Consider the following 12,802-nt stretch of genomic DNA (forward strand, 5'->3'; position numbering starts at 1 on the left):
ACAGGAATGGAGCCTTATGGGCCATCATTCCGCACATGGAATTTGTGTTGACAAGGGCAGTTCTGGTCACCTATCAGAAGCAGCTGGTGAATGCCCTGACTGTCTTGGCAGACTACTACAATAAAATAACATCAACAAGAAAAGCTGCTGTGTCCATTTAAGCAGTGCTGCAATCGTTTTAATTATTATATGGAAAGTTCCATTCCCTGTAACTCCTGATCCTTGGTACCTGTGCTGAGCCTCAGATTCTCACTGAACTGCTCCTTTTGCAATCTCTTAGCCTCATCTTGATGCTTTCTTTCAAGCTGCCCCTTACACCTGCTACTAATATTGGAGAGCATCTAAGCTCTCTTCATTCAATTCCATCCTTAAAACTCATGTGGCAATCTCCTTGAGAAAGGGGTTGCTTGTGTTTGTAGAGTGCTGAGCACACTTTTGATGCTTAACAAATAATATCAGGAGGAATAATCAGCTGAACAGAGAGAGGCAGACAGGGAATCTCGACAAATATTACAAATTAGGGAAATTCATATGGAAAAACTGGATCAAGGGCTCTTACTTGACAATGTTTCTTTTTGGTGTTGAATTGGCAGCGGTTCCTCACTAATTGTGTTTTCTTCCAAGTGTATTTAAAGTCATTCCATTTTTTTTATACCCGCTGAGAGATTTCTGCTTGAATTTCTGTAACTAAAATGATGTTTCTCTGTAAAATTGGGTTGCTGCCAGTCGCTACCCTGCAGATTGGAGGCTGCTTGTGCCTGCTGTGCCAACTCCTGCTGCTCCCCCTTGCCAACAGCATGGCTGTCTTTCTCCAGTGCTAGCTTTACTGATCACAGCAGCTGTCCCTCAAACTTTCCCTGGGCCCCTCCCACTCTTACTATGTGACTCCACTGCTGCCTCTCTGCTAGGTGCTTTTCATCTTTCGGCTAGGTCAGCCCATGTATACTTTTCTCTGCTTAGATATTATTCTGATGGAGACCATACTTGTACCAGAGTACATAGGTTTCCCCAGCCTCTCGGGGGCTGCTTTTACTAGCCTCAGGTCTCCTAGGTGCTATTTGCAGCCATCTAGCAAGCGCTGTTATCTGACCGGTCCTCAGCTTTCTCAATTGCTGCTCTCACACACTCTCCCAGTCATCATATTTATGATCCTTGGACATGACTTCTGTTTTGGGGTACTCTCCATAAGTGGTGAGTTCCATACCCACATGGTGCTCAGCACCAGCAATATGAAGAGCCAGGGGTCCAGCTCCACCAAAATTTGGGGCCGGGACACCCCCCCCACGCCTCCCCCGAGTGTCCCGATTTGCTGCCCCCACCCCCCGCTCGCCTTTTCCCGGGCCCAGAGCAGAGCATCTCTGTCTTTATCTCCTCCATGCTGCTTCCCTGCAGCAGCTGCTGTCGCAGGGTCCTAGTGCCCCCTTACACCACTGCCAGGGCTGACTCTGAGCCTGCCCTTCCACCTCAGACCCTTCCCTTTTCCAGCAGGACCCTCCATCAGCACAGCCCCCCCCCCCTGCCCACAGTCACTACTCCTGCTCCATGCTGGGCAAGGAGACAGCCCCATCCCTCACCCCTAGTGAGGCTACAGTCAGGGGCAATAGCAGGGGAGGAGGCGCACGCAGTACCCCCCCGGCACCCACCACGGGGGAGGCAAGGGAGATTCCTGGACCTGAGAGGGGCCCTAGGAGCACATGTAGTGACAGTGGTGGGGGTGAGTGTGCTGCTGGGGGGGCAGGAAAGGGGGACTCCTCCCCCAAAGCTTGCTGCTGCCAGCAGGGAAAGGGCTGGGGGGAGTCCTCCTCTCTGGCCCCTGTCCCGGAGCAGCCTGCCTGCACCCCAAACTCATCCCCAGCCCTGCTCCACCCCAGAGCCCACCCTCCCAGTCAGAGCTTTCACCCTCCACGTCACCCTCAACCCTCTGCCCGAGCCCTGAGCCCCTCCAACACCCCAAACACCACATCCCCAGTCCCAGCCAGAGCCCTCACCCCCACACTCCCACGCTCGCCCTGAGCCCTTCCCACACCCCAAACTCCCCATTACCAGCCCCAGACAAAGCCCTCACCACCTACACCCCTACTCTCACCCTGAGCCCCTCCCACACTCCAAACCCCTTATCTGCAGCCACACCCCACAGCCCTCACGCCACACCCCACAGCCCTCACCCCTGCACCCCATCCCTCTGCACCTCTCCCATCCCCAAACTCCCTTCCAGAGCCTGCACCCCAATCTCCTGCCCCAGCCTAGGGCCTGCACCCCAGACCTCCTCCCTCACCCAAACTCCCTCCCAGAGCCTTGGGCAGGTGGGAGGAGGCGGAGTTTGGGCACAAGTGGGTTCTGGGCACCACCAAAATTTCTACAAACATGCCACATCTAGACTAGATCTATTAGCTAGGTGCTAAGCTGTGTCAATGACTCACCAGTGACAATTTTTGGCTCAATCCTCTCCATCTATATCAGCCTAAGGGGGAGTAAAGCACGCAATAATGGACCAGAAAGCTTATTACAGTGTTCCTATGTGGTCATACCTGTACTGGATAGTCTCCTTGAATTTATAAGACAATGGGCCGGGCCAGGGCTTCCAGAGATGGAAACTGATGTACTACCATTGAAGTCAGTGAAGCCATTGAAGTATGAGGATCTGAGCCAGTGTTTATTTCTCTCTGTGAGCCACAGAAAAATGAGGCAAATCAAGTGTCTTGGATCTTTAGTATTAGTTTTTACACAGTGAGACACCAAGGAGAAGAGAAAATATGGTTGTTCTGTAGTAAAATGAGAACTGTTTGTCACTGGAGTTTGATATTTAATTTTTTTTAAAAAAGTAATTAGTGTTACCCTAATATGATAGGTGTACCTAATAAGATCTCAACACTTAAATAGCAACTCTTGTTTATGCTCTTGGCTGTGATGGAAAAAAACAATCAGTTCTCAATTTGTATCTTTGAAACAAAAATTACTGTTACCCAAATTTTGGGAAATACATGTGCAGTGTTGGTGCTCAGAATATTTGAATGACAGGAAATCAGGGTATCGGCTCCCCTTTTTATACCTCTGGAAATAAACGTGCACAGTTATGTTTTAAAAGTAATTTTTAGTGTCGCTAAAGTAATGGTGACATTTTCATTTTAGTTACTTGGTTTTCCTAGTAGCACTGTTGGAAGTAATGGACAAACAATTGAATTTGAGTTGCAGAAAAGAAAAAAGAAAGAAAGGTGGTGCTGCATAATTATCCAAATATAATTAAAGAACACAGTAGAGGTATAGGTTGCAAGTGGTTAAGAGAAAGTAAACACTTCTAACAAGACTTCAAATATTAAGGGATGCATGTGAAATTATTATGCAACAAAAGATAGCAAAAGTATGATCTAATAAAAGGAAACAAATAGCAACATGTAAGTTACTTATTCCATGTTTTATATTAATAAAGGCTTTCTATGATGCGACTATCCTGCATTTTACAAACAGTGGGAACAGTGGAGTTTAGCCACTGGGCTGCAATAGTGAGCCTGGCAATAACCAGTCAGAAGGACAAAAGGGGATCATCTTTGTTGAATGCTCATTTTTATCTACCTCCCTAAGAACCGCAATCGACACATTGACCAATGGTGGAAAATCCTAAAATCAAACTCACTGTCTCAAAATCCAGACTTCAGAGCAATCCCCTCCACAATATGTGTTTATAAGTACCATCTGCTGAGCTACACTGCCAAAATATGGCCATTTCAAAGCTTCCTATTATCACCTTTTATATCACCTTTGGAGTGTTAAATAAGACCCATGGAAAGGGCATATGTATTGCTAGCCAGTTCCCAACCCACTGTCTATCCACTGTAAATGTCCTACTCTCAAAATATATGAGCTTTCTATCTCAGGTACGTATGGCCCCCCATTACCACAGTAGATTACCACATTACCACAACTTGGATTGTATATATCCTCACAAAACCCCTGTCAGATAGGAACATACTATTTATCCCCATTTTACAGATGGGAAACTGAATCACAGAGAAACCTACGGGACTTGACCAAAGACACCCAGGTGTCTGTGGCAGAGTGGTGAATTCTAACCAAATCTCCCAAGTCCCCAGCTAGTACCAGACCACTAGACTATACTTCTTCCTTGAGAAAACAGAAAAGATGAGTTTTGTTGAGAATTTTGAGATATCTTGCATGTGGAGCACTCTAGCAAACCTTAATTCTTAATGGACTCTCTGTCTCTTTTGTCATTGTTTGTATTTCCCAGAAGAGAATGACAAGTTTTGCATGTAATATAGAAACAGAAAATGTGACTTCTTCCTACCATTATGAAAAGATTTTTAATATCACATTATCACTGCTATTTAACAGATTTTAATTGGACACATAAGGCAATTTTCATCGGTGGAAACATAATGCTTAACTAAATCTCATAAAAACGAGTGTGGGGGAGGGTGTATGGAAACACCATTAGAACAACTCTATCCAATATTTGGAAAATGGTGGCTAATTTACAAAGAGCATTGAAAAGGGATGAACATTTCTATTGGAGCTATATTTCATGAAATTAGATGTACATTTGTAAATGATTTGCCCAGGTCTACTGTTCACATGTAGCAAAATACATTTTAAATAGCGGCCTCTACACAAATTACACTTTGAGATTCATATTTGGAATATATTACATCTGGTTGTATATTTCACTGAGGCTGGCTGGGTCCCTTATTTCACTAGAGAGAATACAATGTAGTCAACATAAAGTATTCTCTGTTATGTGCCACAGCTGAATGGTCTGTCTCTTTAGTTGGCTTTAACTCACACTGATGCTGTTCTGAAGCAATGGCTTAGAGTAAATCAACGGTGGGGTAGAATCTGACACTCATGTACACTCAACATTTATTATTCTTTTAGATACTGTGCAAGAACTGAGGTGTTTGGGTGGAACAAAAGGATTGGTGAGCCTAACGGTCCAAATATTTGTATTGTGTGATTGGAGAATTGGAAAACATCCCTCATTGTTGCAGATCAGATTAATGCCATGACTCTAATATATGAGAAACATGTAGGGTTCTAACAGGTACAGTAAATATAGTTTGGTGTGGCTTTTTGGGGATACTGTAAGAACCAGATAATGGGCAAAATATATGTCATTTAGTATTAATATACTTACTGCACAAGTTATGCAGGCTGGGGTTTTCAAAGGTGCCTAAGGGAGTGAAATGCTCAAACTTGGGAGCCAGGGGCAGCTAATTCCCTTACGTTCCTTTGAAAGTCATAGTCTCAATCTTTTACTAGGGCTGTTGGGTGTCATGTAAGAACTGAAGAACCTGTAATAAGTATTCATGCAATTTTCTTTTCAATTTTCTAAAATTACATTCAGCTTATAGCTAGTTCTGAATTAATATCATCATAGATTTGTTGCTATAATTTCATTTTTGTATACAGCTACACTCTTAATAAATTGGCTGTGAGACATCTGAACCCAAAGAAAAAGAAATAGATGATATCAAGACATGATGGGTGCATGCCCAGACTATATATGCCTATATCAATTTATGAAAGTTTTCATTACTTTGAGAGCCCTTGAGATGGGACTGATTTAATCCTCTAACTAAGGGAATTGGTTATGGCACCTAATGATTCAGGCATATAAAGAATGTTTGTGATGGAAATTATTTAAAATATGTGCAGTCAACAATTAGCCCCTTCCTCCATGTGTTGAAGATCTGGGCAAAACCTGTTCTTTAGAATCCTGGAATTCTAGAAACCTCTCATTGATGCCAGTGAGAGTTTTGCTAGAGCAAGAAATACAGGATTGGGTCTTTTTAATGAAAATGTGATTTTCAAAATTGCTTTGGAAACAAGAACATGCTCATATGAGTAAAGGCTTGAAAAGAACTGAACCTTGGCATCCTTTGTAGTGGTACTTATTCTTATTTATTATTTGTATTATTGTAATGCCCAGAAGTCCCAGTCATGGAGCCTCTTTGTACTAGGTGCTGCATAAACGCAGAACAAAATGACAGCCTCTTCTCCAAAGAGCTAACAGTCTGAGTACCCACGCAGGCTGGCCATCCTCATTTTTTTGAGATGTATACATCACTAGAGATGTGTTTTCAGCTACTTGTGTTTTTCCTTTATATAAATCATGTGGCAATGAGAGACTTCCTGAAATACTGCATTTGGTGCAAAAGCAAACTTAATAGATATTGTATTGAGAATCCACATATAATATTCACTAATACTTATACAGTATATATATCAGTGAATAGAAAGAAAAGTTACTGAGTAGCCTGGGTGCATTGTCCATCTTTAATGGTACTCCAAGTACCTAAGGTTAAGTGGGGGAAAAAAAACCCTGAGTTGCTATTTATAATATTGGAGATTTGGTCAGCAGAAAAACAAGAAAGCCTTTGAAAAATCACAAATAATACCTATTTCAATGGTGCCATTTATAGCATCTATATGAATCTAAATAAATAAAATTAGTGAGACAATGCTGTAGCTACACTATGGTAATGTATAGTATTTGAGGTTATTATTGCAAACTCTTCTGGTTTGTGTTTAAACTTATTTTATATGGGACTACTTTGGGAAGCAGTGCTCTTCAGCTGAACACGAAAAGAAACACGAAGATTTAATAAGAACATAAGAATGACCATACTGGGTCAGACCAAGGGTCCATCCAGTGCCAGGTGCCCCAGAGGGAGTGAACAGTAGAGGCAATGATCAAGTGATCTCTCTCCTGCCATCCATCTCCACCCTCTGACAAATAGAGTTTAGGGACACCATTCCTTACCCATCCTGGCTAATAGCCATTAATGGACTTAACCTCCATGGATGTATCTAGATCTCTTTTAAATCCTGTTATAGTCCTAGCCTTCATAGCCTCCTCAGGCAAGGAGTTCCACAGATTGACTGTATGCTGTGTGAAGAACTTCCTTTTATTTGTTTTAAACCTGCTGCCCATTAATTTCATTTGGTGGCCCCTAGTTCTTATATTATGGGGACAAGTAAATAACTTCCTTATTCACTTTCTCCACATCACTCATGATTTTATATACCTCTACCATATCCCCCCTTACTCTCCTCTTTTCCAAACTGAAAAGTCCTAGCCTCTTTAATCTCTCCTCATATGGGACCCATTCCAAACCCCTAATTATTTTAGTTGCCCTTCTCTGAACCTTTTCTAATGCCAATATAATACAGAATGTCAGCTGAGCATTCAGCTCCATAATGGCTTTTAAATTTGTGTGCAAGGCTACATGTTTGTCATACTGTTGATAATTTTTTTCGCAGATGATAAAGTGTCTTTAATGAGTGGATATTAGGTTTAGGGTTTTTTAAAATACATACATATATACATATATATAGCTAAGATAGAGAAAAAGAAACTTGACAATGGGCAGAAACTCATAGGAATATATCAGACAATCCAATGGTCAAAATGTTGATGATGAGTAGTGACGTAGGATACAGCCAATTGAGTCAGGAGGACAATAAAGAAATGAAATAATAAAGCAAAGAAGCATGAACACTGACTGTATACATTGTCCAACATCAAACAACTCTTTCATTTTGTAAGCAGGAAAGAGTGTTAGTTTTTGTAACCTTGCTTTAGTTGATGTATGCGCTGTTGATGACAGCACTGTTTTCAAGTGCTCCATATACGAATTAACATTTTTAATTTGTTCAAGAAAAGAATTTGACCTTAGAAGAGCTGTGAATGGGGTAATATGTTACCAGTGTGGTTAAGAGAGGAAACAGTATAAGGAACTTTCTCAACAAAATGATTGATATAGATAGATCTGTTCAAAAATCACTGAATAAAGGCCCTCCTAATGTTGATAAAAGTGAATGTATAACAAATAATGAGAAAAATGTTGGGTTGAAGATGAATTGAATGGGTTATTTTATTTCATTACGACCTCTGGTGGCTGGTGATGAAAAGCTGGAGAGAAGAAGGAAACTGAGCCTCCCACCAAAAGGTTAGACATGCCTGCCTTGCAGTTAAGTGTGGACCATGAATTTATTGATACCACCTAAAAAACTAAAGAGAACTCTTTTCCCAAGTATGTGAGAGGGTTGACTCCCTTTTATTATTGAACCAGACAACTTATGAATGGCTGTCCAACCGGAAACAAATATGCCATGGGGATGAAAATGTAGGGTTATGAGAGTGGGAGTCACATTGGCCCAGTGGATGTAGCAGCAAGGTCAGCCTGGAGTACCTTTCCCCCCGATCTTTATCCTTCTGGAGTCAGTATTTTAGGCTAGGGGCTTGAGAGGGAGTAGGAGAACTGAAGGGCATGGCATTATTTTCAATATGGTTTTAGAACAGCAAAACTCCAAAGATATTGCTAATGTGGAAATTTCTCTCCCCGTTTATTCAGTTAACTGTAAGGCTGGAAATGGAATTTGTTCATTTATGTATTTCTAAACAACATTATGTGATGGATAAAAACATCTGAAAATTATTGTTTACAATATTGTTCTAAACAATTTGAAGTTACGTTGCTTGTCAATATGACTCTTTTGTTTGGAAATTTTATGTATTTGGTATATTGAATCAGTGGGTTCAATTTAAAATTGATCTACAACTTGCAAAATTCAGTATTGGAAAAAGATGGGGTTTGGATGTACAGAAGAATATATTGCCGCATAGGGTAGATAAATTTTGGCATCATACATCATATTCTGAATGGGTAATGCTGCATTATAATGTAGTTGCTCTCTACTGGTACTTGGTTTATCAATCTTTCTTGAGTCATATTTAGAAAAAATAGAAGGGCTAGAACTTTTGGGTGTACATCTCCATAGCTTGCTGGTTTAATTGATGATCTGGATTGATTTTTTTTATTTCAAAGAAAGGTCTCCTTTGTAATTGTACTGTTAATTCTTCTTTGAGACTACTTCTGGAATTCTGGGACAACCCAAAAAGATTTGTTTGGTCTTTATATGGCAGTATTCATAGGATTACTTTGATTAGAGGGAGGATTGTTGTGGGTCTAGTACTTACAGAAGGTTTTCTGTACACATTGGACAAACATAGGTACAGGACTCAAGGAACTGTTGTAAAGTATGTCAGTCACTAAAAATGAGCTAGTAATATGCAACTATTACCATAATACTAGGTCAAAGTAATAGTTAACTGGCAGGACTAGAAAGATCTCACATAATCTATAAAATAGGTATCTAGTTTTGTTTGTTTGAAATTACTTGGATGCTGTGATTTCAAATTTAATTTTTTTTTAGCTAAAAACATGAGAGAATGAAAAACGTATGAGAGGTTGCTAAGCAATCAATAATGTAACAACACTGATTAATGCAGTACAACATTAACCCCCCTTCATATTAATGCAACATTAAAAATGGAGAAAATCTTCAACGTGAAAGAAAAGAGAATAATTACAAAGAAAAAATGAAAGTGAAGTACAGTTTATAGAGTAATTCCAGAACTTGGAATCAAGATTTTTTTAACCTGTGAATTATTAATATTTGTGCCATACATGAGACAGAACAATTTCAGATCTCAATTTCTCTTAAAGTAACACCCGATAATACTTTTTCTTCCTCATCAATCTGTGTTGCATTTTCTACCTCCCATCCTAATTATTCTTTCTCCTCTTTCAAGAAGCACCATTGAACTGAATGGGGTTATTCATTTTTGCATCTCATATCTCAAAGCTAAAGACAGTTTGCAGACAGGGGTATAGTTAGTAACTTGCTCTTTTGGTAACATCTTCTTTTAAGGGGAAAAAAAGTTTGTGTGGTTTGCTGCCCTTGGGGCAAAAAGGAGTTATATCATCTCGTATCTGGAAAAGACCAGGATATAATTTAACATCACATTTTACAGTACAAATAGTATTGCAAAATGAAATCTAAGGCACATTAAATCCAACATAATGTAAAAGGGGAACTAAAAGATTTTCCAAAGTGGCAGCAGAACTTCACTTTCAGGAAACAACTGCTAATGTAGATGTAGTTTACACATTTAAGTGAAACGGAACGTCAGTTTAGCTGTCAGAAATGTAACTCCTAAAATGACCTCTGAAAAAAATCATCATATTCCCTCAAATTGTAGATGCACAGTCAATGTCCAACGTGAAGCAAAAAGTGGGCATCAGGCAATAACAGTATAATTACTGATAGCATGTGAACTACCTATTTCTGCTTCTTCATAAGTAAAATATGAGAAAGCAGAAGTCTGGTATTTCAGCAGAAAAGTTAGGTCCAGATTCTGACACCTTCGCTCCACACCATTGGCCCTGTTGATTTAAATAGGATTCTTAGAGGAATAAGTTAGTACTCAATGTAAAGGTGGCAGAATCAGGCCTTGTGAAATGTAGACTCTTTACAGGCCCAGAAGTGCACAATTCTTGGTGGATAGTGCCCTACTGTAATAACTAGAATATATACCGCTGTCCACTGGAATTTCTAGGGCTAGTGACAATTCAACAGGCCAAATAATAAAAACAAAAACAAACAAACACAAAACAAATGGGGATAGCTCAGTGGTTTGAGCGTTGGCCTGCTAAATCTATAGTTGTGAGTTCAATCCTTGAGGGGGCCACTTAAGGATCTGGGGCAAAAATTGGTTCTGCTAGTGAAGGTAGGGGGCTGGACTTGATGACCTTTCAAGGTCCCTTCCAGTTCTAGGAGATTGGTGTATCTCCAATTATTACCTTTAAATAAAGAAAATATTCCGATTTTTTTTTTGCAAATAAATCATCAAGTTCAGTTTGTTATGATTTGCCATGATCATTATTTGTAGTTTATAAAAACAGAATATATGGTAAAACTAAACAGTCCACAATGCAAACCACAGGCTGAAAGTTAGTTGTCCAAACTACTGGAAGAATACAAATAAAATGCACATTCAAAGAAAATAAGGATTGGTTGGTGAGCAATTCACGAATCAAAAGAAAGGGGCCAATTGCTCTAGCAAATAAGTGTTTTGTAGCCAAAGAGACATATGTACACCTGGATATTTAAAGACCTCAAACTATGACTGCAATTTTGCTCCCCTTAGTTGTGATGATGATGGTTTTCAATAGGAATAATGCAAGGTAAGGTATTATTCAGGGTAGGTAAGGGGGGCAGAATTGAGAACCTTTGGTAAGATTTGAAAACCAGTGCAGGTCTTCAAGGAGATTGTAGGTAGGGCAGTTCTTAATACCATGCTAGGCTATCCCCTACCGAGTTTGAATGTAAGGAGATCAGGAGCAGTGTGTAAAGAATATACCTCTGTCAAGATATGTAGGAAATCTAGAGAAAGACAAAGAGGTCTATGTGTGTATATGTATGTAGAAATATTTAAAAAAATGCCCTGCTTGTATTATTACTGGTATTATATATATAATATATATATATATATATATATATATATATCTAAATATATATATATATATATATATATATATATATATATATAAAAGAGCTGTCAATTAATCATAGTTAATTCATGTGATTGACTAAAAAAATTAATCATGATTAAAAAAATTAATCGTGATTAAGTCCACTGTTAAACAATAGAATGCCAATTGGAATTTGTTAAATATTTTTTATATATTTCTACATTTTCAAATATTTTGATTTCTATTACAACACGGAATACAAAGTGTACAGTGCTCACTTTATATTATTATTTTTATTACAAATATTTGTGCTGTAAAATGATAAAAGAAATAGTTTTCAATTCACCTCATGCAAGTACTGTGGTGCAATCCCTTTATCATGAAAGTGCAACTTAAAAATGTAGATTTTGTTGTTGTTACATAACTGCTCTCAAAAACAAAACAATGTAAAACTTTAGAGCCTACAAGTCCACTCAGTCCTACTTCTTGTTCAGCCAATCGTGCAGACAAACAAGTTTGTTTACATTTACAGGAGATGCTGCTGCCTGCTTCTTATTTACAATGTCACCTGAAAGTGAGAACAGATATTCGCATGGCACTGTTGTAGCCGGTGTTGCGAAGTATTTATGTGCTAAACATTCGTATGCCCCTTCATGTTTCGGCCACCATTCCAGATGACATGCTTCCATGCTGATGATGCTCATTAAAAAAGTATGTCTTAATTAAATTTGTGACTGAACTCCTTGGGGGAGAACTGTATGTCTTCAGCTCTGTTTTACCCACATTCTGCCATATATTTCATGTAATAGCTGTCTCAGATGATGACCCAGCTAATGTTGGTTTTAAGAATACTTTCACTGCAGATTTGACAAAATGCAAAGAAGATACCAATGTGAGATTTCTAAAAATAGCACTTTACCCAAGATTTAAGAATCAGAAGTGCCTTCCAAAATCTGAGAGGGACAAGGTGTGGAGCATGCTTGCAGAAGTTTTAAAAGAGCAACGCTCAGCTGCAGAACCTACAGAATCCGAAAAAGAAAATCAACCTTCTGCTGGTGCCATATGAATCTGTTGATGAAAATGAACATATGTCAGTCCACTCTGCTTTGGATCATTATCAAGCAGAACCCGTCATCAGCATGGAAGCATGTGCCCTGGCATGGTGGTTGAAGATGAAGGGACATATGCATCTTTAGCACATCTGGCATGTAAATATCTTGCGACGTGGGCTACAACAGTGCCATGCAAATGCCTGTTCTCACTTTCAGGTGACATTGTAAAGAAGTGGGCAGCATTATCTTCTGTAAATTGTAAACAAGTTTGTTTGTCTGAGCGATTGGCTGAAGTAGGACTCAGTGGCCTTGTAGGCTCTAAAGTTTTATGTTGTTTTGTTTTTCAATGCAGTTATTTTTTGTACAGAAGTCTACATTTGTAAGGTAAACTTTCACGATAAAGAGATTGCAGTACAG

Source organism: Mauremys reevesii, linkage group 1, assembly GCF_016161935.1.
Source record: "Mauremys reevesii isolate NIE-2019 linkage group 1, ASM1616193v1, whole genome shotgun sequence".
Classification (NCBI taxonomy): Eukaryota; Metazoa; Chordata; order Testudines; family Geoemydidae; genus Mauremys; species Mauremys reevesii.